The sequence below is a fragment of the Rattus rattus genome, chromosome 7 (genome assembly GCF_011064425.1).
Source record: "Rattus rattus isolate New Zealand chromosome 7, Rrattus_CSIRO_v1, whole genome shotgun sequence".
NCBI classification, from domain to species: domain Eukaryota; kingdom Metazoa; phylum Chordata; class Mammalia; order Rodentia; family Muridae; genus Rattus; species Rattus rattus.
Window position 1 is genome coordinate 55,716,766 of NC_046160.1, and position 26,734 is coordinate 55,743,499.

Genomic DNA, 26,734 nt, shown 5'->3' on the forward strand with positions numbered 1-26,734 from the left:
CTCCTGAGTCTGTTGTTGGGTGGAAACTCTCAGAGGACAGCCATGCTAGACTCCTGTCTACAAACATAGCAAAGTATCATTAATAGTGTCAGGCATTGTTCCCTGCCTATGGGATGGGTCTCAAGTCAGACTGGTTATTGGCTGGCTATTCCTTCTGTTTCTGTGCCATCCCATGCTTTTGTGTCTTTTGTAGACAATATAAATGTTTGGGGGGAAAGTGTTGTGGGTATGGAGTGATAGGGTTAGTGTCTCTATCCCTCCACTGTGGCAAATGGCTAGCTACAATAGGTGGCCTCCTCAGTTTCCATGTCCCCAATGCTGTGATTCACAGCTAAGTTCACCCCTATTGATTCTTGTGTATCTCCCTTATACCAGGTTCCTCTCATGTCCTAGAGAAATTCCCAACCTTCCCACCCCTGCCAGTGGCAGATTTCCATTCATTCTTATGGCCATCTGGCCATCTCTCCTGTCCTGCTGTACACTGATCCTGAATTTACCTATTCCTTCCACCATCCCCTCTCTCACCCAGTTTCCTCCCTCTATATGTCTCCTATGACTATTTAATTCCACCTTCTAAGTGAAATTCAAGCATCCTTGCTTGTGCCTTCCTTCTTGTTTAGCTTCTTTGAGTATGTGGAGTGTAGCATGAGTACCCTCTACTTTATGGCTAATCTATATCTATAATATACTATGCATGTCCTTTTGGAATTGGATTACCTCACTCAGGATAAGATCCTCAGGTTTCATGCATTTGCCTGCAATATTCATTATATCTTTGTTTTTATTTATGGCTATTGTAAAGGTTTTGTTTACAATACCATTTATCATTTGGTAAAGGGAGGCCTACTTGCTGGGCCACCTCCAGTGGAGCCTGTCTGACATGAAACAATTGTGGTAGGCAGGCCAGAGATATGTGTTTCTCAGAACTTGTTCTCCTGGAGACACTTGGCCACTTCCTCCTCTACTTTCTGCCTAGCTGATTCTAATAGGGATGATCGGGAGTTACATCCTGGCTCTTTTGTTTCTTTTTCTACTAACAGGAACATCGCGACCTTATTTGGTCTTTATGAACCATGCCTCTTTTGAAAGCACTAGGAAAAATTAAGTAGAATCAGAATGAAACTCAAAGAGATGTGATCAATAACACAACAGGAAAATTAATTAACTGTGGAAAATCAGACCTCCTAGATAGTGAAAATTAAAGGCTAGCTATTAAAGGAAAGAATCCTGTCAATTATAAAATATCAAACATTTAGGAATTCTATCAAGTAGTTACATGGAAGAAAACATTATTTAACTAGAAGAAGATGGTGGACTCCTCCTTTAGGTAAATACAGCATGAGTAGATACAGGACCACTGCAGAGCCATTGCCCTACACAGGGACATATGATGAAGAAGGTAATAGATGGGTTAATATTGATGGAAAGAGAGTATTATATTATTCTTTAAATGTTATAGAACGCTTGGCCAGATCATGTCCCTGTGCTTGCTTATTATCAAAAGGAACTATCTTGTCTTTGAAAAGACAATTACATAAATTTTGGCTAAGAGAGAGTAAAAGACTAAAGATTCCTTACAGCTGGTTGTCCTGTTGTTATCCGAGAGATGATATTTAGAGATTGAGGTAAATGAGGCTTATGACCACCATCTGGCACCAGTCTGATTCTAAGGAAAATTTACTTCCTGTCTTACTTTCTGTTCTGAACTTCATGTAAACTGTTAAACTTTTTCTTGGTTATTGTTTGAGTGTACCCTGGCAAGGGGTCAAAAAATTAATTCCTGTTCAAGCTTTGTATATAACCACAAAGCATATTTCAGTAAAATCACAGCAGATTCAAACCTCCCTGAGTGTGTTGTGTCTGTCTGTCATTGTGCTGAACCTGTGCCTTCCCGAGTGCCAGAGCCCTGCTTTCCTGCGTTGTCCTCCGTCTGAGTGGTCTGTGACACCTACTTATTTATTTGAGTTAATTTTATACCCAGCCACTTTGCTGAAGTTGTTTATCAGCTTTAGTAGTTCTCTGGTGGAACTTTTGGGATCACTTAAATATACTAATTCTATCATTTGCAAATAGTGATACTTTGACTTCTTCCTTTCTAATTCGTATCCTCTTGATGTCCTTTAGTTGTCTTATTCCTCTGTCTAGAAGTTCAAGCACTATATTGACTAGATAGGGAGAGAGTGGGCAGCCTTGTCTTGTCCTGATTTTAGTGGGATTGTTTTAAATTTCTTTCCATTTTGCTTGATGTTAGCTACTGACTTGCTATACTTTTAGGTATTTGCCTTGTATCCTTGATCTCTCTAATACATTTAACATGAAGGGGTATTGTATTTTGTCAAAGGCTTTTTCAGCATCTAATGAGATGATCATGTGTATTTTTATAGTTCTGGTTATGTAGTGGATTATGTTGATGGATTTTCATATATTGAACTACCACTGCATCTCTGGGTTGAAACCTACTTGATCATGATAGATGACATTTTTGATGTTTTTCTGGATTCTGCTTGTGATTATTTTTGTATCCATGTTCACAAGAGAAATTGATGTGGGGTTCTCTTTCTTTTTTGAATCCTTGAGTGACTGTCGCTTTATAGAATGAGTTTGGCAGAATTCCTTCTGTTTCTATTTCATGGAGTAGTTTGAGTAGTATTGGTATTAGCTCTTCTTTGAATTTCTGGTAGAATTTTACACTAAAACCCTGTCCCTGGGCTTTCTATGGTTGGGAGACTTTTAATAGCTGATGACTGCTTCTATTTCTTGAGGGAGTATAGGGCTGTTTTAATAGTTTACTTAATCTTAATTTAACATTGGTTAGCGATATCGATCGAGAAAATCATCAGTTTCATTAAGATTTTCCAGTTCTATGGAGTGTGTGCTTTTGTAGTAAGACATAATAATTCTGTAAATTTTCTCAGTGTCTGTTCTCATATCTCCCTTTGCATTTCTGATCATGTTTATTTGGATACTGTCTCTCTATCTTTTGGTTAGTTTGCCTAAGGGTTTGTCTATCTTCATGATTTTCTCAAAGAAGCAACTATTGGTTTGGTTTAGTATTTATATTGTTTTCTTTGATTCGAATGATTGATTTCAGTTCTGATTTTGATTGTTCCTATTTTCTACTCCTCATTGGTTTGCTTGTATCTTTATTCTAGATCTTTTAGGTATCCTTTTAAATTGCTGGACTGAGATCTTCCTAACTTTTTATGGGTGCACTTAGTGCTGTGAACTTTCCTGCTGGCACTGCTTTTATTGTGTTCCCCAAATTTGGGTATGCTGTGGTTTCATTTCATTTGAATTTTAGGAACTCTTTTATTTCTTTCTTAATTTCTTCACTGACCCAGAGGTCACTGAGTAGGGAATTGTTCAGTTTCCATGAGTGTATAGGCTTGCTGGTGTTTCTGTTGCTGAAATTCAGCTTTAATTCATGGTGGTCTGATAAGATACAAGGTATTATTTCAATTTTCCTGTGTTTATTGAGGTTAATTTTAGAGAAGGATCTATAAAGAGTTAAGAAGGTATATTCTTTTGTGTTTTAATGAAATGTTCTATAGATATCTGTTAGGTCCTTTTATTCACAACATCTGTTAGTTTCATTATTTCTCTTTTTAGTTTTTGTCAAATGACCTTTCAATTGATGAGAATGGGGTGTTGTAGTCTTCTGCTATTAATGTGTGGAATTTAATGTGAGATTTCAACTTTTCTATGTTTGTTTTACAAATGTGGGTGCCCTTTGTTTAGTTTTTGTTTGGATGACCTGTCAATTGGTGAGAATGAGATATTGAATCTCTCACTATTAGTATGTTAGGTTCGATGTGTAATTTAAGCTTTAGCAATGTATATATATATATATATATATATATATATATATATATCCTATATCCTGTGCCTTTTTTGGAGCATAGATGTTCAAAATTGAGATAGAATCTTTGTAGATTTTTCCTATGATGAATGTAAAGTGTCCTTCCCTGTCTCTTTTGATTAATTTTGCTCTGCTTCATGAGTCCATTTCATTGAAATAGTTTTTTCCCCCAGTCCTCTACTCTGAAGTAGTGTCTATCTTTATGCCTGAGGTGTGTTTCTTGTATACAGCACAAAGATGGATCCTGTTTTCACATCTATTTTTTTAGCCTCTGTCTTTTTACTGGGGAATTGAGTCCATTGATGTCGAGAGATATTAATAACCAATGATTGTTATTTCTGTTATTTTGATGTTTTTTTTGTTGTTGTTGTTATTGGTGGTGGTGGTGGTGGTGGTGGTGGTGGTGTGTGTGTGTGTGTGTGTGTGTGTGTGTGTGTGTGTGTGTTACTGTCCTTTGGTTGAAGTTTTCCTTCCGGTTTTTTTAATAGGGCTAGAATTTTAGACAGATATTGTTTAAATGTGGATTTGTCTTGAAATATCTTGTCTATATCTATGGTGATTAAAAGTTTTTCTGGGTATAGTAGTCTCTGTTGTCATCTGTGGTTTTTCAGATATTACAAAATATCTATTTAGGCCCTTCTAGCTCTTAGAGTCCCTATTGAGAAGTTGGGTGTAATTCTCATAGGTCTGCCTTTGTATGATACCTGGCAAGTTTCCATTGTCACTTTTAATATTCTTTCTTTGTTCTGTAGATTTTGTGTTTTGATTATATGTGCAAGGAGGGCTTTCCTTTCTGGTTCAGTCTAATTGGGTTTTTTTTATAAGGTTCTTGGATGTTTATGGCATCTCTTTCTTTAAATTGGTAAATTCTTTAGATTGGGAAAATCTTTAGATTGGGAAATATTCTACGATTTTTTTTTTTTAGAATATCTTCGGGGTCTTGGAGCTGGGACTTTTCATCTTTTTCTGTTCCTATTATAATTAGGTTGGTCTTTTCATGGTATCAGAGATGTCCTGGATGTTTTATGTCAGGAAATTTTAGCTTTACATTTTCTTTGTCTAATGTATCAATATTTTCTGTTGTATCTTCACTTGAAATTCTGTCTTATATTTCCTGTATTCTATTGATGATATTTGTATCTGTTTTTCCTGTTCTCTTTCCTAGGTTTTCCATTCCAGGGTTCCTTCCGTTTATATTTTCTTTATTTCTTCTACTGCCGCTTTCAGGTCTTGCACAGTCTTATTTATTTCCTTCACCTGTTTAATTATATTTTCCTGTATATCTTTAAGGGATTTATTTGTTTCCTTCTTAAAGCCTTCTATCATCTTTATGAGATTGGATTTCCTGTCATTTTCTTGTGTTTCATTTGTGTTAGATGTATAGGGGAAGGGTGAAAAAACCTGAATGATTCAGGAGTCAGGTCTAATGAAGGTAGATGGAGAGATGAGGGGAGAATGGATATCCAGAGGGGACAGGAGACTGCTTAGAGCAGCTTTTCTTGGCCCAAAAATCTCAGTGAGCAGAGAAGACTGATGGGGGAAGGGATATTAATCAGTATGGTTTAGGAACCACAGGTTTGATGAAGATGGTTGGAAAGGAAGTGGCAAGAGAATGGAGTTCTGAGTGGGTTAGTAGGCTGTTCAGGGCAGCTTACTCTGGCTCAGATGTAAGCTTACCTATATCGTTCAGGATCCACAGGTATTATAAGTAGGCAAAGAGGTAGCAGGAGAATGTAGGTACCCCTGGGATAGCAGGCTGTTATATATTTTGGTTTTTAACTTTTCTCTCATAGATTAAATTTTGACTGCAGTTTCCCTTCCCCTCCTCTCCTCCAGGTCCCTTTCCTTCCTTGTCTCCTTTTCCCCATATTCTCTCCTCTGTTTGCCTTCAGAAAAAAACATGCCTTCCATGGATATCATCCAAACATGTCATATCAAGTTCCAATAAAACTAGGCATTCTCTCTCATATTAAGACTGGATGAGGCAATCCAGTAGGAGGAAAGAGGGCCCAAAAAAACAGGCAAGATGAACATACCAGAAATATGAAGACTACTCATTTTTAAATTGCTTCATGTTGCATAGGAATATTTTGCTGAATTGGAAATAAAACAATCATATAACTTGACATGCTAGCTGTACTATGAAATTCAAATGAGATTAGAGCAGTATGCAGGATTTCTGAATATATATCATACATCATTACTTCCATATATGTATTTATAAATAGCTTGCCAGTTTCTCCTCGAAATAACAACAATTTGTGGTCTATAAAATAGCTAGAGACTATTTGCAAGGTTGCTACTTTTCTGAAATTGATGGGCACCATTATGTCTGGTTTCAAAAGATTCAGGAATCTGAATAAAAGTAGTAATGTGAATTAGGAGCTTTTCTTATAAAAAAGCATGACTGTAAGCCATGAGGAAGCATGGGGTTGGGCAAGAGTACCAAAAAGAAGACAAGAAATAATCATGAATATGTAACTGCAGAAAAAGGGCAAAAGGTATGATGGTTGAAGTGGAGGGTGATAGAAACCATTAAAATAACATAGGGCCTGATATCTGAAAGCTAGCAAGACATAGAAGAGCATCAGTAAAATTGAAATAAAAATGGAAGGCAAGAAGGAAGGATGGATGGGTGGAAGAGCGGTAACAGAGCCTACAAGAAACAGAAAAAAATCACAGCAACAATCATGAGTAAAGCTCAAGGTGAGCTCAGATATTCATGGAAAGTTTCAGACATAAATAATCTGAATGACCTCTGGTCTTTAAGTCTGGTAGATCATCCCCAAGCAGGACAGAAAAAGAAAGAACTATTTAAGATGATTGGGAGCGATGGAAAGATGGAGAAGGTAGTAATGAGGAAGAGTTAGAGGAGAAATTGAACATTTTCAAAATGTATTTTCTTTATGAACATTTTAAAGAATTAATAAAATATTTAAAAAGAAATTGAAAATATTATGAAAGTAAAAAGCAGAGTGCTTTCTTGGAAGCAGCTGCTAAATTTATTTCCATTTCAACCTGAATTTTTAGAGTCTATTAATATTTTAATAAATTTTGTCTTGTTCTTTGAAAACATGTCATGCATTAGCATTATCTACTATTTTTCAAGGCTGAAAGACAACTCTTCTATGTTAATCTATTTATTTGTTCAAACACAGTACTAATAAACAAGCAATTATTCCATTATTCTAAACAAATATGCTAATCACTTCCTAAGGTCACCTTTTCCAATATTACTAGGAGTGATTACAAGATTAAAACATAAAAACAAGAAGCAAAGAATATGCAAATGAAATTTACATTAATTACCTTGCAATGACAAGGATTAATGGTCTTATTTTAAATCAGAAATCATTCGTGAACTAGTAATCTACCATCAAGACTAACTGTACTTCTAAAGTGACATTTAAAATCCTGCCAGGTATTGTGTACAGACAAACTAGAAGAGTAAGCTGAAATAAACTTGACCCAACTCTTTTTAGAAAAATTAATCCTTCAACTAGAACAATTCATGTGTGAGATGTATTGTATGTTCATTCGTTATTGACATAAAGGTAGAGATAATTGAATTTAAAAAATTGAAAATTTTTCTTTTCTAGAAATATTAAAGTTTGTTACTTAAAGTAAATTCCAGATAGGTTATGGTATTAACTTAAACTTTAAGATATTTATGCTTAAGTCAAATTATATGCTAATTTCATATGGATCGACCAATTTTTATAACTCTGTTATTAATTGGAGGCTTCAAGACCACAAAAATAAGACTAAGTCCCCTAACATACCCACACAGACACACAGACACAGACACAGACACACACAGACACACACACACACAGACACACACACACACACACACACACACATACACCAAGCTTCCTGATTTCTAAAAAAGATATCAAGACAAATTCTGTTAAAAATGTGTACACATAATGATCTGTTGTAGATGAATCAAATGAAGAGGACAGAGAATTACAAAAGTATATTGGAGTGTGTATATTTTAAACAAAATGTTCAGGTAGAACCATAGAATAGCTGAATTGTTCTTTTAGGCATTGAGAGAGCAGAGATAATTAAAGACAGGGAGAAAATGACAGTACACATTGAGTAAGTGAGTTGACCAAACACAAACCCATTTCTTCGGATGGATTTTCAAGATGTTTGTTGTATCCTAAATGCATGCATTCAGTTGTATGTCATAACTGAACTAGAAAGCTAAGGGATACAAAGTCATTAGTAGCAACAGACTTTAACCCTGAAGCAAGCAATATTTTCACATATCTTTAAAAGTTACTGGCACTTTTCTGAACCATTAGCATAAACACCACTGCATTTAACCAAGACCCATGCACTCTAAGTTTAACAAAATCATAAGGAAAACAACAGTAGACATGCTAAAGTGGACAAGGTGAAAAAAGCATGGGAAAGTTCACCTCTTCACAAAGAACTAAAGGCAACCCTGAGTGGGATAAATAGTCTTCCAGAAGGGAAAATATACAAACTGGTATCCAATACCAAAGGATCATCCCTGAGAATATAAACAAATGTCATTATATGGACCAAAATTATTGTATTTAGGAGTAAATATAAATATGTATAAATATAAACATATATGTATGTAATAAGTACAAATAAGAGAAGAAGACATGAATGTGAGAAGAAGTAAGAGTATATAGGAGGGTTTGGAGGGAGGATGGGGAATGAGAAACTTATGTAATTATAATATAATCTCAAAATAGATAATTATAAAAACAAATAAGCATATAGCATTGCATTTAAAAAGGAATAAGAATCAAGCTCAGCACATTTGATCTGGGTGTTAATCAGTAAGATACACAACATAAGAGATATTTTAACTGAAATGTAAACATCTCCCACATTAGTTTTTTCAACATATATCTTACAAAATTTGTCCTGTGTGCTTGACAATGGGTAGTGCTCAGATATTCAAGCTCAGATAAATTAGAAAGAGAGAGCGAGAGAGATACAGAGAGAGACAGACAGAGAGAGACAGAGAGACACAGAGAGAGACAGAGACAGAGGGAGACAAAGAGATACAGAGAGAGACAGAGACAGGGAGACAGAGATACAGAGAGAGACAGAGAGAGACAGAGAGGGACATAGAGACAGAGAGACACAGAGAGAGAGCAAGTAGGAATTGCTTTCAGTTGAGGATTCCAGTGTAGTGGGTAGAGTAGTCCTGGGGTATTTGGAAAGATGGGTAAGAAGGAAAAAGTACATACAAATCACTGGTACAAAGTACAAAATAAACAATGGCTCTGCGTGCCCTCAATATAACACACTTTAACTCTATCCATCATAGTACCTGCTCATTTACACTTGGGTCCTATATGGAATCATCCCATTGGTTGTTCTCCTGTCGAAACAGAATTTGTGCTACAAATATATATATATGGTGAATATATGTATATATTCATGCATGCATGCATCTATACATCAGTACATGCGTACATAAAGATAGTTAAACTAAGAAGATAAAGTACTGATGTAGAATTTTAGAGACCCTTTCTTAAATATATCCCATGGAACCAGGCAGAGAAAGCTAGATTTGATACGTTCACTGCTAAGAAGCAAAGAAAGATTTGCAATTACTTTAGATTTTGATAACTCCCCAATCTCATTTCCAGATGCAATGAAATGTAACTGTGTTTTGGGCTCACATCCTTTACCCCTTCAATAAACCCCCTGCTTTTAAACAAGCTTGAGTTGGTTCCTATTCCTCTAGGTCATATAGTCCTGAACAAGATATTATAAGCTAGGTCTGTGAAAAAGGATAGTTTCTGGTCAGAATAAGAGAAACATAATCAAAACATTGTCTCTACAACACAATTTAGCTCACATTTGAGTAATAGATTGAGCAAAGTCAAAAGATAAATTAAGACACTGAATAAGCAATGGCATTGTGAAGTAAAGTGGTTACAGCAGGGGAGAAAAACATTCCTAAAACCAGAATTACTTGAGCATGAAGCTGCTTTGACAGCAACGTTAGAAGAGGACAAATGAAGAATCCTGTATGAAATGATGCAATAAGGACTGCTAGAAAAATGAGCCACTTTTTGTTTTCAATTTAGGAATTGGTTCATATTTGAATTATATGCGAAGACCATTACAGAGTCTGCATACAAAGTTTTCAGCAAAATCAGAGAATTTGACAAATGCCTACATAATAAATGGAATAAGAAATACAGTAGATTAGTTAGGAAAACATTTCCTAATTTAAGGAAGTTAATGACATAAGCTTTCTTTTTTAAAGATATTTATAAAATTTAATTTTTACAAAAAACCCAAAATAATTGACTCAATAAGTCCAGTTCTAGCATGCAGCAAACCATCATTTAACATGTTTATCTTAACATAGATTCATATTTTATTTTCACTTCTACGAATCCCATAAGAAGCTTGTAATAGTAATAGAGGTAAGTATTTTGATAGAGGTACTTCAAATAGCCCTATAATACATCTCTTGACAAAATTTTTACAATATTTCATCTTTCAATATGAAATAACTATCTAACTCTAGTTTTTGTTGTTTTTATCACATTATACCCTTTTAAATTTAATTTGTTTTAGATTTTCACATATGAGTACTGCGTTTTCTTTGCTCTATAATTCTGTTCCTCTCACTCCTTCTCAATTATGACCTCTTTTAAAATTATTGGTGTGTGTGTGTGTGTGTGTGTGTGTGTGTGTGTGTATCCTAGTCAATCCATTTAGTGTTGCTCAGATATGATGTAAATGTTTAGAGATGGTCTCTTGGGATTAGATTACAAACAGGGGCCTTATCCCTAGGGAAGAATGATGATCTCTGTCTGTCTGTCTGTGTCTCTTTGTCTCTCTGTCTCTGTCTCTCTGTTTGTCTCTCTGTCTCTGTCTCTCTGTCTTCTCTCTCTCTCTCTGTGTGTATGTGTGTGTGTGTGTGTGTGTGTGTGTGTGTGTGTGTGTGTGTGTGTGTGTGTGTGTGTGTACATGTGCATATTCATTAATTGCCTGTTTCTCTGGAAATGATCCCAGGACATTATTAAAGTCATAGGTAATTGTAAAGTTTTGTTTGTTTTCAGCAGTGAACATATTTAGGTTTCTGGCTTTTATCAATATCCTTATCCATCTTGGTATGCCAACAAATACGTGTTTAAGTGACTGATACTTTTAGATTCTATGGGTGCAACTTTTTCTGTCATATATAGATGTTAACTTAGAGCATACATTCTGGTGTTCCTGTCTTAGAATCTTTTCATTTCTTTCTTTCTAGGTTCTTGTTTTCAGTTGTTATGTCATAGCTGTGCCAACTGGAAATTTGGTATCTTACCGATTTTTGCTACATGATGACCATTTATGTCTTTCTGTAATGGTCTGCATCTGCCGTAAATATAAAGCTTACTTGATGAGGGTAAAAGCTACACTTTATGGTACAAAGAGAAGTAGTTAGAAATTATACTGGTTAGGAGAAGTGGTCGTAGAAGATTCTTCTCTAGGATTCATGATCTCACTAGCCCAGGAAAATTGACTTAGTTTGCAATGTAAGGCATGAATTCTCTACCATTGAGTTCCATCTAGAAAGGGTTATCTAGCTGTTAGATGACAAACAGCTGTTGGTTTGCTCTCATATAGAAGTGGCACTATTCCTCCATTGACAATGGACTTGGTAGGACTATTGCTTGTTTTCCTCTCTTAGAAGCTTTTAAATCCCTTTTAGAAGCTATGAAAGCTAGCTCTCAATGAAGCAGCTTCTGATAAGTTATAGCTTAATGTCTAAAAGTCCTTTTTCTGAAGTATATGTTTTCATAAAGACTAGAGCTGTAATTTCAAGTTCTGGGAGGTCAGCAAAAACAATGGCAATGGCCTAAGTTATGTTGGGAGTGTTCTTGGATTTGCATGATGTACAATTTGAAGGAGCATTTCCCATACTTAGCAGTAAGACTTTTGATTGACAACTCACTTTTTGGAAAGTATTATCACTTCAATTAAATATGTAATTTATGTATTCTCTGTGTGTATATACTGTGTATTTGTGTATACAGGCACACAAATATTATGTATTTATTTTGAAATAGATATAAAATACCTCTCTACGGCTTTTCAAATTTACTTAATTTTATTCACCTCTCCTCTCACCCTCATCCTCAGTCTTTGCCCTCTTGCTACCTTCTGGGTTAAATCCGCACCCCATTCTTACAGTTTCTCCCTTCATAGAACAGTAGGCTGTGTCCTACTGCAACCCTCTCTAGTGTTCCTTTTCTACCTACTCATTGTCCCTTTGTAATTTCCTCACTTACCAGTGACACCGGGTTTGTATTCACATCTACATGTCCCCAGGTAGAATCTACAAATCTGAGTTAGTACATGGCATTTGTTTTTCTGAGTCTTGGTTACCTCACTCAGTATAATATGGCCATTTATTTACCTGTAAATTTTATGGTTTCTTTTTCTTAATGGCTAAATAAATTTATTGTACCATTTATCCTTAGATCCACATCTAGGCTATTTTCAGGTATTCTCTATTGTGAATAGGGGACATGAACAGGTACCTATTGAACAGAATATCAAGTCATTTGGGCATATATCAAGGATTATGTATAGATCTATTTTTAGTATTTTGAAAGTTCCCCATGCTGATGTCCATAATAGATATAATTGTTGGCTATTCTACCAACAATTAATGAGGGAGCTATGTGTACTTGTTTAAGAAAAATCTTATATATATATATATATATATATATATATATATATATATAAACAAAGTATACATCTAAACTAACAGCCATAGATCATGTCTTCCTTTTTTATTGCCATTACAAACAACTTGACGAAGGGATCTTATAAATGAAAACATTTTACTTTGTGCATTCTTAGAGCCTCAGGGGTGAGCCATGATAATCAATTATGGGAAGAAACATGGTAGCATGCAGGCATGGCATTACAATAGAGCTGAGAACCTACATCATTTTGCTGTGGGCAGGGGTGGGGTGGGATGAAACAGATTTTCTCTGTGTAGCCCTGGCATTCCTGAAACTTTCTCTGTAGGTCAAACCCAGCTGTCCTTGAACTCACAGAGATCCACCTGCCTCTGACTCCCAAGTGCTGAGATTAAAGGCTTGTGCTGCTATGACTGAGATTACTGTGTGGATTTGATGTTTCAAATGATGCACATACTTCTATCAAGCCACACCTACTCTATCTCCAAACAGTCCTATAAACTAGGGACCACACATTCAAGTATGGCATCCTATGGTGCCATTTTCTTTCAAATCATCTAACAACAACAACAAAAAGCAAAATCAAAACATACTATCTTGTTGTTGGTCAATGGAGTCCAAGAGATTCCTCAAAAACAGACTATAGCTTTTGACCTTGTTTACCTCCCAGACTTTGAAGGTAAATCACTATTAATGGGGATTAGATGCATATTTGCAATGAGCTTGGAAGACTTGAGTTGGATCTGACCTGAGGACTTCCTCTATAAAAATGAGCTCCTTGAAGTTTTTGTGTAAGTGACCAATGGAGGGGGAAAAATTCAATTATTTTGTAACACCAAAGAAGTACAACAATGGCAAGATACCTTTTAGATACAATACAGATAGATGTACCTTGGGAGGAGGTAACAGCTGTGTAATTGGATTTGATGCCTATACAGAACAAAGGATTCATTCCTGGTACTGATAATGTAGCAAACTATCCTGAGGTAGTGAAATTATGGAACTTAGAGAAGAACATACTACTGCACTTTATTAAGCCAGGAAAATTTCTAACTGCATTCTAAATATTTATCCTTATATCTACAAATCAGGGTAGCTTTCATCCTTTATTAGAAAGACTTCTATTCCTTTAGACAGGAGCAATTCTAGGTTAAAAATTTGACGATGAGTGGGTGACCCCATCCCCCAATGCAGAGCCTTGCCTCACCTCTGGATATGGCTTCTATAGGTTCTCTCTCCCTCTTGTTGAACATTTTAGTGAATCTCATCCCCGTTGGGTCCTGGGAGCCTCTTACTTTCTCGGCACCTGGGAATTTCTGATGGCTACCTCCAGATCCCCATCTCCCATTGCTAGACAACTCTGTTCAATTTCCTGACCCTCTGTATATTATCCCCGTCTTCTCCCATACCTGATCCTGCCCCCTTTCCCCTCTCCCTTCCTCTATTCCTCCAAACTACTGCTAACCCTCTATCCCCTGTGAGTATTTTGCTCGCCCTTTGAAAAGGAACTAAAGCATCCACACTTTGGTCTTCCTTCTTCTTGAGCTTTATATGGTCTGTGAGTTGTATCATGGGTATTCTGAGATTTTTGCCTAATGTCCACTTATCAGTGAGTACATACCATGTGTATTCTTTTGTGATTGGGTTACCTCACTCAGGATGATATTTTCTAGTTCTATCTATTTGCCTAAGAATTTCATGAAGTCATTGTTTTTAATACCTGAATAGTACACAGTTGTGTAAATGCACCATATTTTCTATATCCTTTCCTCTGTTGAGGGACATCTGAATTCTTTCCAGCTTCTGGCTATTATAAATAAGCCTGCTATGAACATAGTGGAGCATGTGTCCTTGTTTTATGTTGGAGCAGATACCAAATCCAGACACTATTGCGGTTGCCAAGAAGTGCTTGCTGACAATAGTCTTTTATAGCTGTTTCTTGAGAGGCTCCTCCAGGAACTGACAAATACAGATGCAGATGCTTGCAGTCAACCATTGAACTGAGTACAGGGACTGCAATGGAGGAGTTATGGAAAGGACTGAAGGAGCTGAAGGGGTGTGCAACACCATAGGAAGAACAACTGTATCAACTAACTAGACACCCCAGAGTTCCCAGGGACTAAACCACCAACCAAATAGTACACATAGAAGAACCCATTGCATAGCTGCAAATGTAGCAGAGGATTACCTTATCTGGCATCAGTGGAAAGAGATACCCTTGGTTTTGTGAAGGCTCAATGCCCCAGTGTAGGAGAATGCCAGCATGGTGAGGTGGGAGTGGGTGGGTGGGGGAGCACCCTCATGGAATCAGGGGGAAGAGTTGGGATAGGTGGTTTGCAGAGGGGAAACTGGGAAAGGGGATAACATTTGAAACATAAATAAATAAAATATTCAATAAAAAAGAAAGGCTTCTTTTTACAGAGTACAGATTCCATTACAAATCAAAACTGGTGAAATGAAGAGAACAACTGATTGTGGAACTCAAAGTCACAATGGATGCATTTACAAAAGAAGCCCAAAGATGAAGGCTTAGGGAACATTCTGGATGGTGGGTGAATAATCAGGATAAAAAATTGGAAAATCTAGAGGGACAGGAAGTCTGCTGGAGAACTATGTCTCCATGAAATGATTGGGAAGATATATCGAATATATAGTGCTTCAAAATATGGCTGCCTGAATATAACCTGAAAAGTGACAATATCAATAGACAAAACGTAGAATATATACACTAAAGTGGGAATCTCATCTGGCTCTACATTGAGACAAAAAGCTATTAGCAACTAATGATTCCTGAGAGTGATGTCTAAAACCGAAATTGTCAGAAATCATGTAATTGCAAGCAATACTAAATGTAATCAGAAGGGGTTGTATTTATATATCTATGCATATACATAGACACACACACATATGAAGTCATGAACAGTTAAAGAAAAAGAAGTCATTAATTTGAGAAGCAAGAAGGTAATAATGGGAGGAAAGAGAGATGATGTGTTTATATTTTAATTTTTAAAAATTCCAGACAAAACAAAAATCTCTCAGCTAGAATTATTTTAAAACAGCATAAAATAAGTTCACTATGATACAAGCAAAAATGTACTTGAAATTACTGATAAGATAGAAAGCCAAGAATTTATATTACAAAAAAGAAATACATATTTTAAAATCCATATGCATACACATTTTTCTTTTCTCTTTTATTATTTTATTTGTTATTGAATATTTTATGTATTTACATTTCAATTGTTAGCCCCTTTCCAGGTACCTGCTCAACCATTCCATTTCCCCCTGCCTCTATGAGGGTGCTCCCCCTCCTACCCACCCACTCCTACCTCACTACCCTGACATTTGCCTACCCTGGGGAAATCGAGTCTTCACAGGACCAAGGCTTCTCCTCCTATTGATGCCAGACAATGCCATCAACTACTATATATGCTGCTGGAGCCAATGGCCCCTTGATGTATACTCTTTGGTTGGTGGTTTAGTCCCTGAGTGCTCTGGGGGGTCTGGTTGGTTGATATTTTTGTTCTTCCTATGGGGTTGCAAACCCCTTCAACTACCTCAGCTCTTTCTCTACCTCCTCCACTGGGGTCTCTGTTTTCAGTACAATGGTTTTCTGTGAGCATCCTTCTCTGTATTTGTCAGGTTCTGTGAAAGCCTCTCAGGAGACAGCTATATTAGCCTCCTGTCAGCAAGTTCTTCTTGGCATCCACAATAGTGTCTGGGTTTGGTGACTGCATGTCCAATGGATCCCCATGTTTGGCAGTCTCTGGATGGTTGTTCCTACAGTCTTTGCTCCACACTTTGACTGAGTTTTTTCTCCTGTATTTTGTCTCCCCTTCTAAGAAGTACTGAAGCATCCACACTTTGTTCTTTCTTCTTGAGCTTCATGCAGTTTATGTGGGGCTAATATCCACTTATTAGTGAGTGAATATAATTTGCGTTCTTTTGTGATTGGGTTACCTCACTCAGAGTGATATTTTCTAATTCCATTCATTTGTCTATGAATTTCATGAAGTCTTTGCTTTTTAATATCTTATTGTACTTCATTGAGTAAATGCACCATATTTTCTGTGTCCATTCCTCTGTTGAAGGACATCTGGCTGCTTTTAAGCTTCTGGCTGTTATAAATAAGGCTGCTATGGACATAGTGGAGCATGTGTCCTTGTTATATGTTGTAGCAACTTTTGGATGTATTCCTAGGCGTGATATAGCTGCGTCTTTACTATTTCCAATTTTCTTAAAAACCACCAGATTAATTTCCAAAGTGGTTGTACCAGCCTGCAATCCCATCAATAATGGAGGAGTGTTCCTCTTTCTCCACATCCTCGCCAGCATCTGCTGTCACTTGAGTTTTCCATCTTATCCATTCCAACCGAGGTGAGGTGGATTCTCAGGATTGTTTTGAATTGTTATTACCTGATGACTCAGGAGGTTGAACATTTCTTTTGGTGCTTCATGGCCATTTGATATTCCTACTTGAGAATTTTTTGTTTAGCTCTGTATACCATTTTTAAAAGGGTTATTTGATACTCTGTAATCTACCTTCTATAGTTCTTTGTATATATTGGATATTAACCCTCTACTTAAAGCAATCCCACTAAAATCAGGGACTAGATAAAGCTGCCCACTCTCTCACTACCTATTCAATATAGTACTTGAAGTCAGAGCCAGAGCAATTAGACAAAAAAGGAGGTCAAATGAATACAATTTGGAAAGGAAAAAGTCAAAATATCACTTGTTACAGATGAAATGATAGCATAATTAAGTGACCCCCAAAATTCTTCCAGAGAACGCCTAAACCTGATAAACAACTTCAGCAAAGTGACTGGATATAAAATTAACTCAAACAATCAGTAGCCTTCCTCTACTCAAAGGATAAACAGGCTGAGAGAGAAATTAGGGAAACAACTCCTTTCACAATAGGCAAAAACAACATAAAATAACTTGTTGTGACTTTAACCAAGCAAGCGAAAGGTCTGTATAACAGGAACTTCAAGTCTTTGAAGAAAGAAATTGAAGAAGACCTCAGAAGATGGAAAGACCTCCCATACTCTTGGATTAGCAGGATTAATATCATAAAAATAGTCATCATGTGCAAAGCAATCTACAGATTCAATGCAATCTTCATCAGATTCCAAGTCAATTCTTCATAGAATTAGAACAAGCAATTTTTATATTCATTTGGAAAAGCAAAAATACCCAGGATAGCGAAAACTATTCTCAACAATAAAAGAACTTCTGGGGGAATCACCATCCCTGACCTCAAGATGTATTACATAGCAAGAGTGATAAAAACTGTATGGCATTGGTACAGAGACAGGCAGTTAAGTTAATGGAATAGAATTTAAGACCCAGAAAGACACAGCTATGGTCCCTTGATCTTTGACAAAGAAGCTAAAACCACCCAATGAGAAAAAGACAGCATTTTCAACAAATGGTGCTGTTTCAACTGGTGGTCATCATGTAGAAGAATTCAAATTGATTCATTCTTATCTACTTGTACAAAGCCCAAGTCCAAGTAGATCAAGGACCTTCACATAAAACCAGATACACTGAAACTAGTAGAAGAGAAAGTAGGGAACAGCCTCAAATACATGGGCATAGGGGAAAATTTCCTAAATAGAACACCGATGGCTTATGCTCTAAGATCAACAGTAGTCAAATGGGACCTCATAAAATGAAAAGCTTCTTTAAGGCAAATGACACTGTCAATAGGACAAAATGGCAACCAACAAATTTGGAAAACATTTTTTTAATTTTTACCGAGTGGGGCAACCTCTAAAAAGAAGACACAACTGTCCAATGGTTTTACTCCTCTGCAGTTCATAGGTCCAAACCTTCAGGTGTGGGTACTCAACGTGAAGCATTCAGTAAAAAACAAAATAGCCATAGGGTGTGCGTGGGCTTGAGAAGGAAAACGCAGCATATATGTGATGTGAAATGCGACACAGGAAAGTGGATGGGGAGGAAAGAGGAGGTCAATACATACTGACAAGGAGAGCTGTTGCACTCTATGGAAAGCCTGCTTCCTGTAATCTAGCTTCTATGGCACTACAAATTATTATGAAAACTACTAAGGAATGAAACAATTAATAAGCAAATACATCTTTGTAAATTAAGGAAAACTCTAGATGGATGTAATAGAACAATGAATATGACAAAAGAAAGGGTGAGTTAGCCTTAGAACATGAATGAAAATTACTTGATTCCACAGAATTAGAAATACAAATAAACATTGACTGTACTGAATACCAAATGGTTGGTATAGTCAGACAATTGAATAATATGTAGAGATGGAAAATGCAGATACATAAGCACAATAGAATAATTTTGCAAACATAATACTTAACGAAAGAAAAATATACTAAACAGTAAGTACATGTATTTTATTATGTAAATTCAAGAATATGTTAATATTTAATTAATAGCACAGAAAGAACTCCTTTCTTTAGCGCTGGTTTCAGTATAAACAGCTTTACTGGTTCAGTGTAAATTCTAGAAACAACTTTACTATTCTCTGTGGGGAAGTCCAATACAGATAAGAGGTCACTACTCCTTACCGCCAATCCTGACCAACCGTCTGTCAGTCTGGCTGTCACTGTTGGCCATGAGGTGGCAAAGTAAGGACAAGAGGTAAGTATATGTTACAGCCAAGTCTGACCCAACTTTACCAGTCTGGATGTCACAGTTCTGGGGCATGGTGGGACAAAATACAGACCAGAGACTGGATCAGGATGGGGAAAAGGGAGGACACTATATCTTATAGCCATCTGTTAATCTTGATGCAAACTAAAAATAATTAATTCACCTTTAAATCTTTAAACAAATTCAAAAGAACATAAATGATTTATGATATGAAAATTACAGATGTTGAAATCATTACACACACACACACACACACACACTTTGGGCTGTTATTTCTCACTTTTTTAGTATGCATAGATAATAGCCCTTTAGCTTCAAACTATGACATATTTGCATTTTTGTGAACCATAAAATTGTGACTGTCTCTGTATGTTTTGTCTACACATGTATAGGATGCCATTTGATTATCAGATCACTTCATGAGGCACTGCTGAAACTCATTTTAGGATCCATTTATAACGAATTTCTTAAGCAAATTATGACTGTTTTACGTATTTTTATGTCAAACAAATCAAATAAAATTTTAAACTAAAGGACAGAGATTGTGCTACTTGGTACTAGGACTTAGACACTAACTACTGTGCAGTACTTAGATATCCTAAAGTGATATCTGTGCATTTGTTGTTGTTTCTAGGGGTAGAAAAGGAAGAAAGGGGTTACAAGCAGATCTCCTGAAGGAATAATACTAACAGAGGTATTATGTAAGCTGCTGACAACATAGTACATGTTATCACTGCTCCTAACAGTCTGAAAACCCTGCTAACAACAACACTTACTTGTCAGAAAAAAAGAGCACATTGGTTCAATATTGGTGTAACTTAAGTTATGGTTGCAATAAACCATTCTCTGAGTATATTTGAAGCTTTTCCACAGGCATGAAACTGTTTTTGCTACTGTAAACTCAGAAAATAGCGACTTTGAAAATCTTATGTCCTCAATAGGAATTTAAAACCATTATGTAGCTAAATTTACAAAGCTCCAAAGTCCCTCTTAAGTATTTATGTGTGCATCTATACACAAATCCTACTATCAACCTCAACTAAATAAACTTTTATTTGCAACAAGTAGCACTGAATGTAGGGGCTCAGGGCTACTCAACCTGCTGAGACCAGGTGATGACTGAAGGCTCAACCCTAAGTAGAACCCTTAACTTCTAGAGCTCTGGGGCCTTCAGTCACCCTCTTGGGGCCTAAGCACAACCAGGCCTGCCATTGTTTAATCATGGATTATAAAGGCCTATATCTAAGTTTGAATTTCACTTCTATTTCTTTGATATTATTATATATATATTTATATAGAGAGATAGATTAAAAATATTGAGAGAAGCACACCCTACCAAAAATATTTGTATGATATGTTATGCATAAGGAAAAATGAGACAAACAAGATATTGATTGAAAAGTTTAAAACTTCTTCATTCTACAACTTAATAGAGATTACATGAGGTTTAGTCTCTATGAAAAGTTGTAACACATATGATATCTGACTAATTATCCTCTTCCAACTCTAGGAAAGCTATCCAAAGAATAATTTCAAATTTGTAATACTTGTCTAATACATGAGAACTCTTCCTTTATGTAAATGATAAACACATTCATGCCAGGCACTACTGATATCTTATAAGAACTATTCTTCTAATCATAACAATATGTTGAGAGTTTAAAGTGTCGAGGCTCTGTTGTCGGGGACAGCAATAATCTCTGTCTATTAACTGAAGTCTCAGTGTGCTTCCTCTTGGTCTCTGATAGTAAGAAGGGTGTTCTGTGAGATTTTAAGGGAAATCTAATTATGGACCTATTCAGCATGAATTTTGTAAAGTTTTGCACATAAACATATTCATTAATAGACCACAGTCTTTTTCAATTTGAACTACAAATCACTTAGATAAATGTATTAAATGGAATGTGAGTTACTAATCTAAGTGTAGTGTACTATGCACTAGAAACACAAAGGCAATAGATACGAGATAAATGGATAAGTGACGAAATAGTATTTTAAGTACATTATAAAGGGTTAGTACATTTCTCCTCCAGCCCAGGTAAGGCAAGATTCTATCAAATGTGGGATAGAGATTGAATAGTTTCATTTTTATCATCAAAGGCATGGCTGTGGCCATTTCACAAAGATACTGTTATAAAATATGAACCATAGAGAAGTGTTCAGAGAGTTCTAATTTCATTGAATTCACATCACAGACAAGAGAAAAGTCCACTGAAAAACAAACCCTGTACTGACTGATTTGCTGGTATAGATTTTTTCCTAGTTGCTATATGGAAATCTATTCGTTAATATTTATCTCTGAACCATGTATATAAGATATTTTCTCAGTTTTTTACATTTCAGTTAGCATATGATGAATAAAACATTTTCCCTATCTTCAGTTTTATCCCGCACTGTACCTCTAATAGGATAACTAATTTGAATTTTCTTCTTAAGTCAAGGCTCTCTTTTCATGATTTAAAATCCCTTACACTTTGCTTAATAATTTCCAGTCCTTTCATGTTTTAAGTATACTTTATCCTGCTCTTCATTTTGCTTGCTCCTTAGACTTATGAAGAACATGAGTCTTATCCCATATTTTAATAAGAACTTCTCTTATGAGCATTTTTATTTTTAAAAAAAGTAACTTTAACTTGGTAGCCTAAAATCTATCTACTATATAGCAAAATTTAAAAAAAAATACTTAAGGTAGCTTAAATAAAATCAACTATACACACACTTTACAAGAACAGCTATCAATTATGTTTAATGCTTCAATAATTTATAGAAAATATATTGGTCTTCCAGAACCTGAACTATTTATTAGGTCCATTTTTCATATTTGAAGGTTTTTAATGATGTCATTTTGTTGTTGCTCTCAACTTGGTAGTATCTTTCTTTATCTACATTTTCATTAGGTAAGCCATGGTTGTCAAGAAGCTTCCTTTAAATAGTCTTTTCATAGAGTAGGCTGCACATTGCAGTTTAAGGTCACTGTCTTGCTCTTCTTTACCATGTATAGGAGAACATTGTTACCTATGATTATTGGCCTGCAATTCATTTGAGATATTTTATTCAGGCACAATTACATTTTCTAACTATAGCAACTATTAATAAAATTATTTCTAGAATTCAAGTTATAAAACATGACTCTGAGACACTGGGGATGTAGGGAAGGCTCTGCCATATCTGTGAGTAGAGAGTGACAGGGACTGTAGGAGTTCCTTCAGGATAGGGTAGGAAAAGAATGGCAAAATTCCAGTCAGAAACATATCCTTTTCAATACATTTCACTTTTACAAAATATGTGAAATCCTGACTATCCCTCCCTGGTTATTATCATATTAAACTACAGAAAGTTCCAGACGTGGGGAGCATAGTATAGAGGAGAGCTTTCCAAAACAGGAGACTGAGGGGGAAGGTTGGTCCATGCTTTTCCCAAGAGTAAGGATGAGATTGAGAATATTGCAGCGAGGTGGAAAGGCAGAGGAAGGGGCAGAGAAACCTGGTAGAAAATACTGCCTAAACATGGACTGTGTTCAGCTGAGAAGTAGGTCGAGGCTGTCAGTTCATAAACCACTGGCAAACATACTTCAAACAACTACATTCACGCAGCCTTAGTTCATAGTCCATCCAATAAGACTCTATTTCAAAACATTCTATATAACTCATATTTTTTTTCAAAGTTAACAATTTTCAGGCAAAATCGGCAAAGATTTTCATTTGTGTTGATTTCCCTCCGCTATCACTAACATTTGTAATTTGTGCAGTTACTTGTGTTTGCTCTTATATGTTTGATATAAAATTCCCTCTCCTTGTGTTAACATGAAGGTCATTTTCTCTTGCTTCCCAATGTACTTTCCCTGGCAACTCGCCTATATACTTCACATCAGTTTCAAGAATTCACTTGACCAGTTGGTGTCTTTCTAGTGTTGTTCACACCTGAACTCTTGAAATACTGAATACCACAGTGTACTTCTATGCTTGCTTTTAACCTGAAGAAATTAAATACAATCATCTGTTATTTGCTAAGATAATATTTATTATAAGACATTCATTTCAAGTAGAAATTTGGTAAGTACATTTTTTACTTGACTTTAACCTTTTCATTATCATATGGTAAATATTTTCATGCAGCTCTCAAATCATCGGGGAAAAAAAAAAAAACCTTTCCAAATGAGTCAAGGCTGAGCCTTTTCTTCGGAGAACTGTGAGTTTAGATAAACCATTCTTGGTTAAGTAGACATTTTTAATTTTTTTAATTATTTGAATGGGATTGTAATTTCAATAGTTGAACTTGATTACAGCTGGCAGATAATTATCTATTAGTTAGAATTGGTATGTTTTTATCCTCCTAAAACTTTGTTCTAACTTGTTTTCTCAATTTTTCTATGAGTGAGTCATATCTTCTGGTAAATTCCTTAGTTTCTTTTTTATTTTTACAGTTTTCTTTGTGGAATTCTTTAGTAGCCCTGTGAATAGAGCTAAATTATGAATGATTCAAAGAAATTGAGGGGTTCAGCTCCTATTTTTTTTAGTGCAGCTCATATGGATATGTGTTACAGCTAACTACCTGAAATAGAATACATTTCCAGGGGCTTGTCCTTAAGGAGGACTGATTCTCCCTAACTCAGAAACCCTTAAATACAAATACCAAGAGCTATTGTTTTAGGAATAAGACCTTGTGAGGTTTCCCTTACTCATGTTGCTATGTCAATTAGTGTTGTCACTGTGCAGGTTTTGATGGGTGCAGTTAATCTCTCACATAGAGATGCAGAGTCTAACAGCAAAATCTCGGTTCACTGGCTCCTGCAATCTTTCTTCTCTCTTTCCCAAGATGCATTTGTTGTGGATGAATCCCTATTTGTGTCTATTAACTTGCAAAGCATATAAAATGGCCTCTTGATATAATTTGCCATAATCTCTCTCTCTCTCTCTCTCTCTCTCTCTCTCTCTCTCTCTCTCTCTCTCTCTCTTTCTCTCTCTCTCTGTGGGTGTGTGTGTGTGTGTGTGTGTGTGTGCGCACGCGCACGCACTACAGGCCTGTGTTGATAATGAAAAGAAAGTTTAAAAACAGTTCTTTAATCATCCAATTCTATGTAAATAGTCCCATTAGGAAGTTCTTAGAAAGAACATGTAACTTCTAAATCAGATTATTCCCAAACCTCTGGTAAAGCAATAGGCAATGGCATCTTTTGCTTTGAATAAAAGTTAAAAAAAAAACAATAATTACTTCAAGAGTTTGTTTTACTTACTAGTTGCACCTGTATCTTTGTATTTCACTTATTAGAGTCTCCTTAGGTTTTTCTTTTTATAATAATGTTTACATCATTATTTAAATGGTTTGATGATTCTCATAAAATTCTCAAGTGCTAACTGGGTCAATAAGAGGTAGTTGATGTAACTATTAACCAAGCCAGTAAAGACGATATATTTCATAAGCATTCACATAATTTTTATTCTGGTGGTGTTTTAGTTCAAGTAATAGTTACTATGTGTACTAATACATACAGACAGGATTTTCCATATTATGTTCTATCTTCTTGCAGCCAGGATGTTGGCCTGGAAACCGGGAAAGGGAATAACAATTGTAATGTAAATAAGAAATACACAATTTAATAAAGATGGAGAAAAAATACTCTCCCATTTTAAAAGGGTACATTCATTAACTTTTGTTAATCTCCATTTATATTATTAATATGTCTTATTATTATAGCACACACATGTGCACACACATACACACACACACACACACACACACACACACACACACACACACGCTGGATTAGACTTTGAATAGAGGTAGAAAATAAGAAGCACAGAGAGAGTTTAAAAAAGAGAAGACTCTGGGTGAACCTGGAGAGAATGGAATGAGAAGTCAAAAAGAGGAAAGAAAATTTCTGAAGGGCATCAAAAAGACAGCTATTCATAATGATAATTCTATGGTACTCATCACTCTATTCAAAGTCATGCTGACCTCCTTAGAACCTCATAGGTATTGCCATTCTCCTAGAGAGCATTTCTTGCTAATCTTTGAAGCAAAAACATAGTAGGGGTATTCTAAAGGTAATTGTATATATTTGGTTAATTGTGCCTATTAATATGTTATTCTGTATCCCTGTGAAACTCAAACCAACAAACAAGTAAGTTAAAGCCAAGCAGAGTTCTATTCTGCCTTGTACACAGGGACTTCCTCTGTGTCCTTATATCTCAAACAAACATTAGTGCCTACTGAAACTTTTCATTCTGATAAATGCATTTGTGTTTTCCTCTTGATATATTCTCAGGTATCCCAAAGAAAAAACTGGAAGCTTGTAATAGGTTCAAAATATGTTGTATATATATATAAATTTTCAGATGCAATAAACATGTATTGAAATGTAAAACAAATGTTTTATTTCATATAACCTTGGTTTTATGATTCATATAATAGTCTACTAATATCTATTCACATTTTGTTTATTATGTTAGACACATAAATATTGTAACATGAAGTATTCATTTATAATTTGCTTTTCAAAAAATAGTTTTCTTTCTCTGTTAATATCTTAAGACTTTGAAAGGAAACTTCCACAAAAAAGAGTATACCTAAAGATTTTCCTAGACCAGATATTATCTTAGTTTTATTTTATTTTTGTAGGAAAAAAATTACAAAACTGTCAATTATGTAACTGATAATTAGAAGTGTTTTTATCACACATACATTAAAAATCTACATATGGATTATAAAAGTGATAGCAAGTATGAGCTATGACTTTTGAATGCAGAAGTTATTTACTATTTTTCTAGTACTGTATAACATAAATCTGAGACAGAATATGAGTTGGAACAAAAGAAACATAAAAACTTTATTAATTGACTTAAAACTTCTGCAATAAAAGCAGAATTTGTCATTGTGCTGCTCACAGACTAACTCAACTGTCTATTTACATATCCAAGAGTCATTTTGGCTCTTTTTACTCTGTTCTCCATTATTTTATTTGTTTTTATATAGATATATATGAAATTTTTAATAATAAACTACTCATAGAATCATTATTTTCTCATAAGTTGATCATAATGGATTAACTAAGGCAAATGTTATCAATTAAAATTTAAAATAAATTTCAAATTATTTTAAGAATAAAATAGGCATTTGTCCACTTAATTATTAGTATAAAACAGTTAGTTAGGTATATCTTAGAAAGCAATTATTATGAAAGGTTTGGGGATTTCTATTTTCATGGTCCTAATTGTGAGGACAACATTGTAATCTTTGGAAAAATATTGATGATATTATTTATGTGAAATCACATTAACAAATGAAATAAATATTGGAACTTGCCCATTTCATTTAGGAGTACCCAATCTGAAAGTCATGATCCCCCATTTCATTTGTATTTTCAAAGACTGTGTGCTAAGGGTGGTAAAATCTTTAACAAGTTCTATACTAATGAAAAAGTCCCAAAAATATTCCAAAGTGGTTTTCGCAGTGTGAGGAAAGGCTAGTCCTGACTTCGCTGTTCTGTCACTCAAAAGGCACAGTTCTTCCTAAGGAAGGA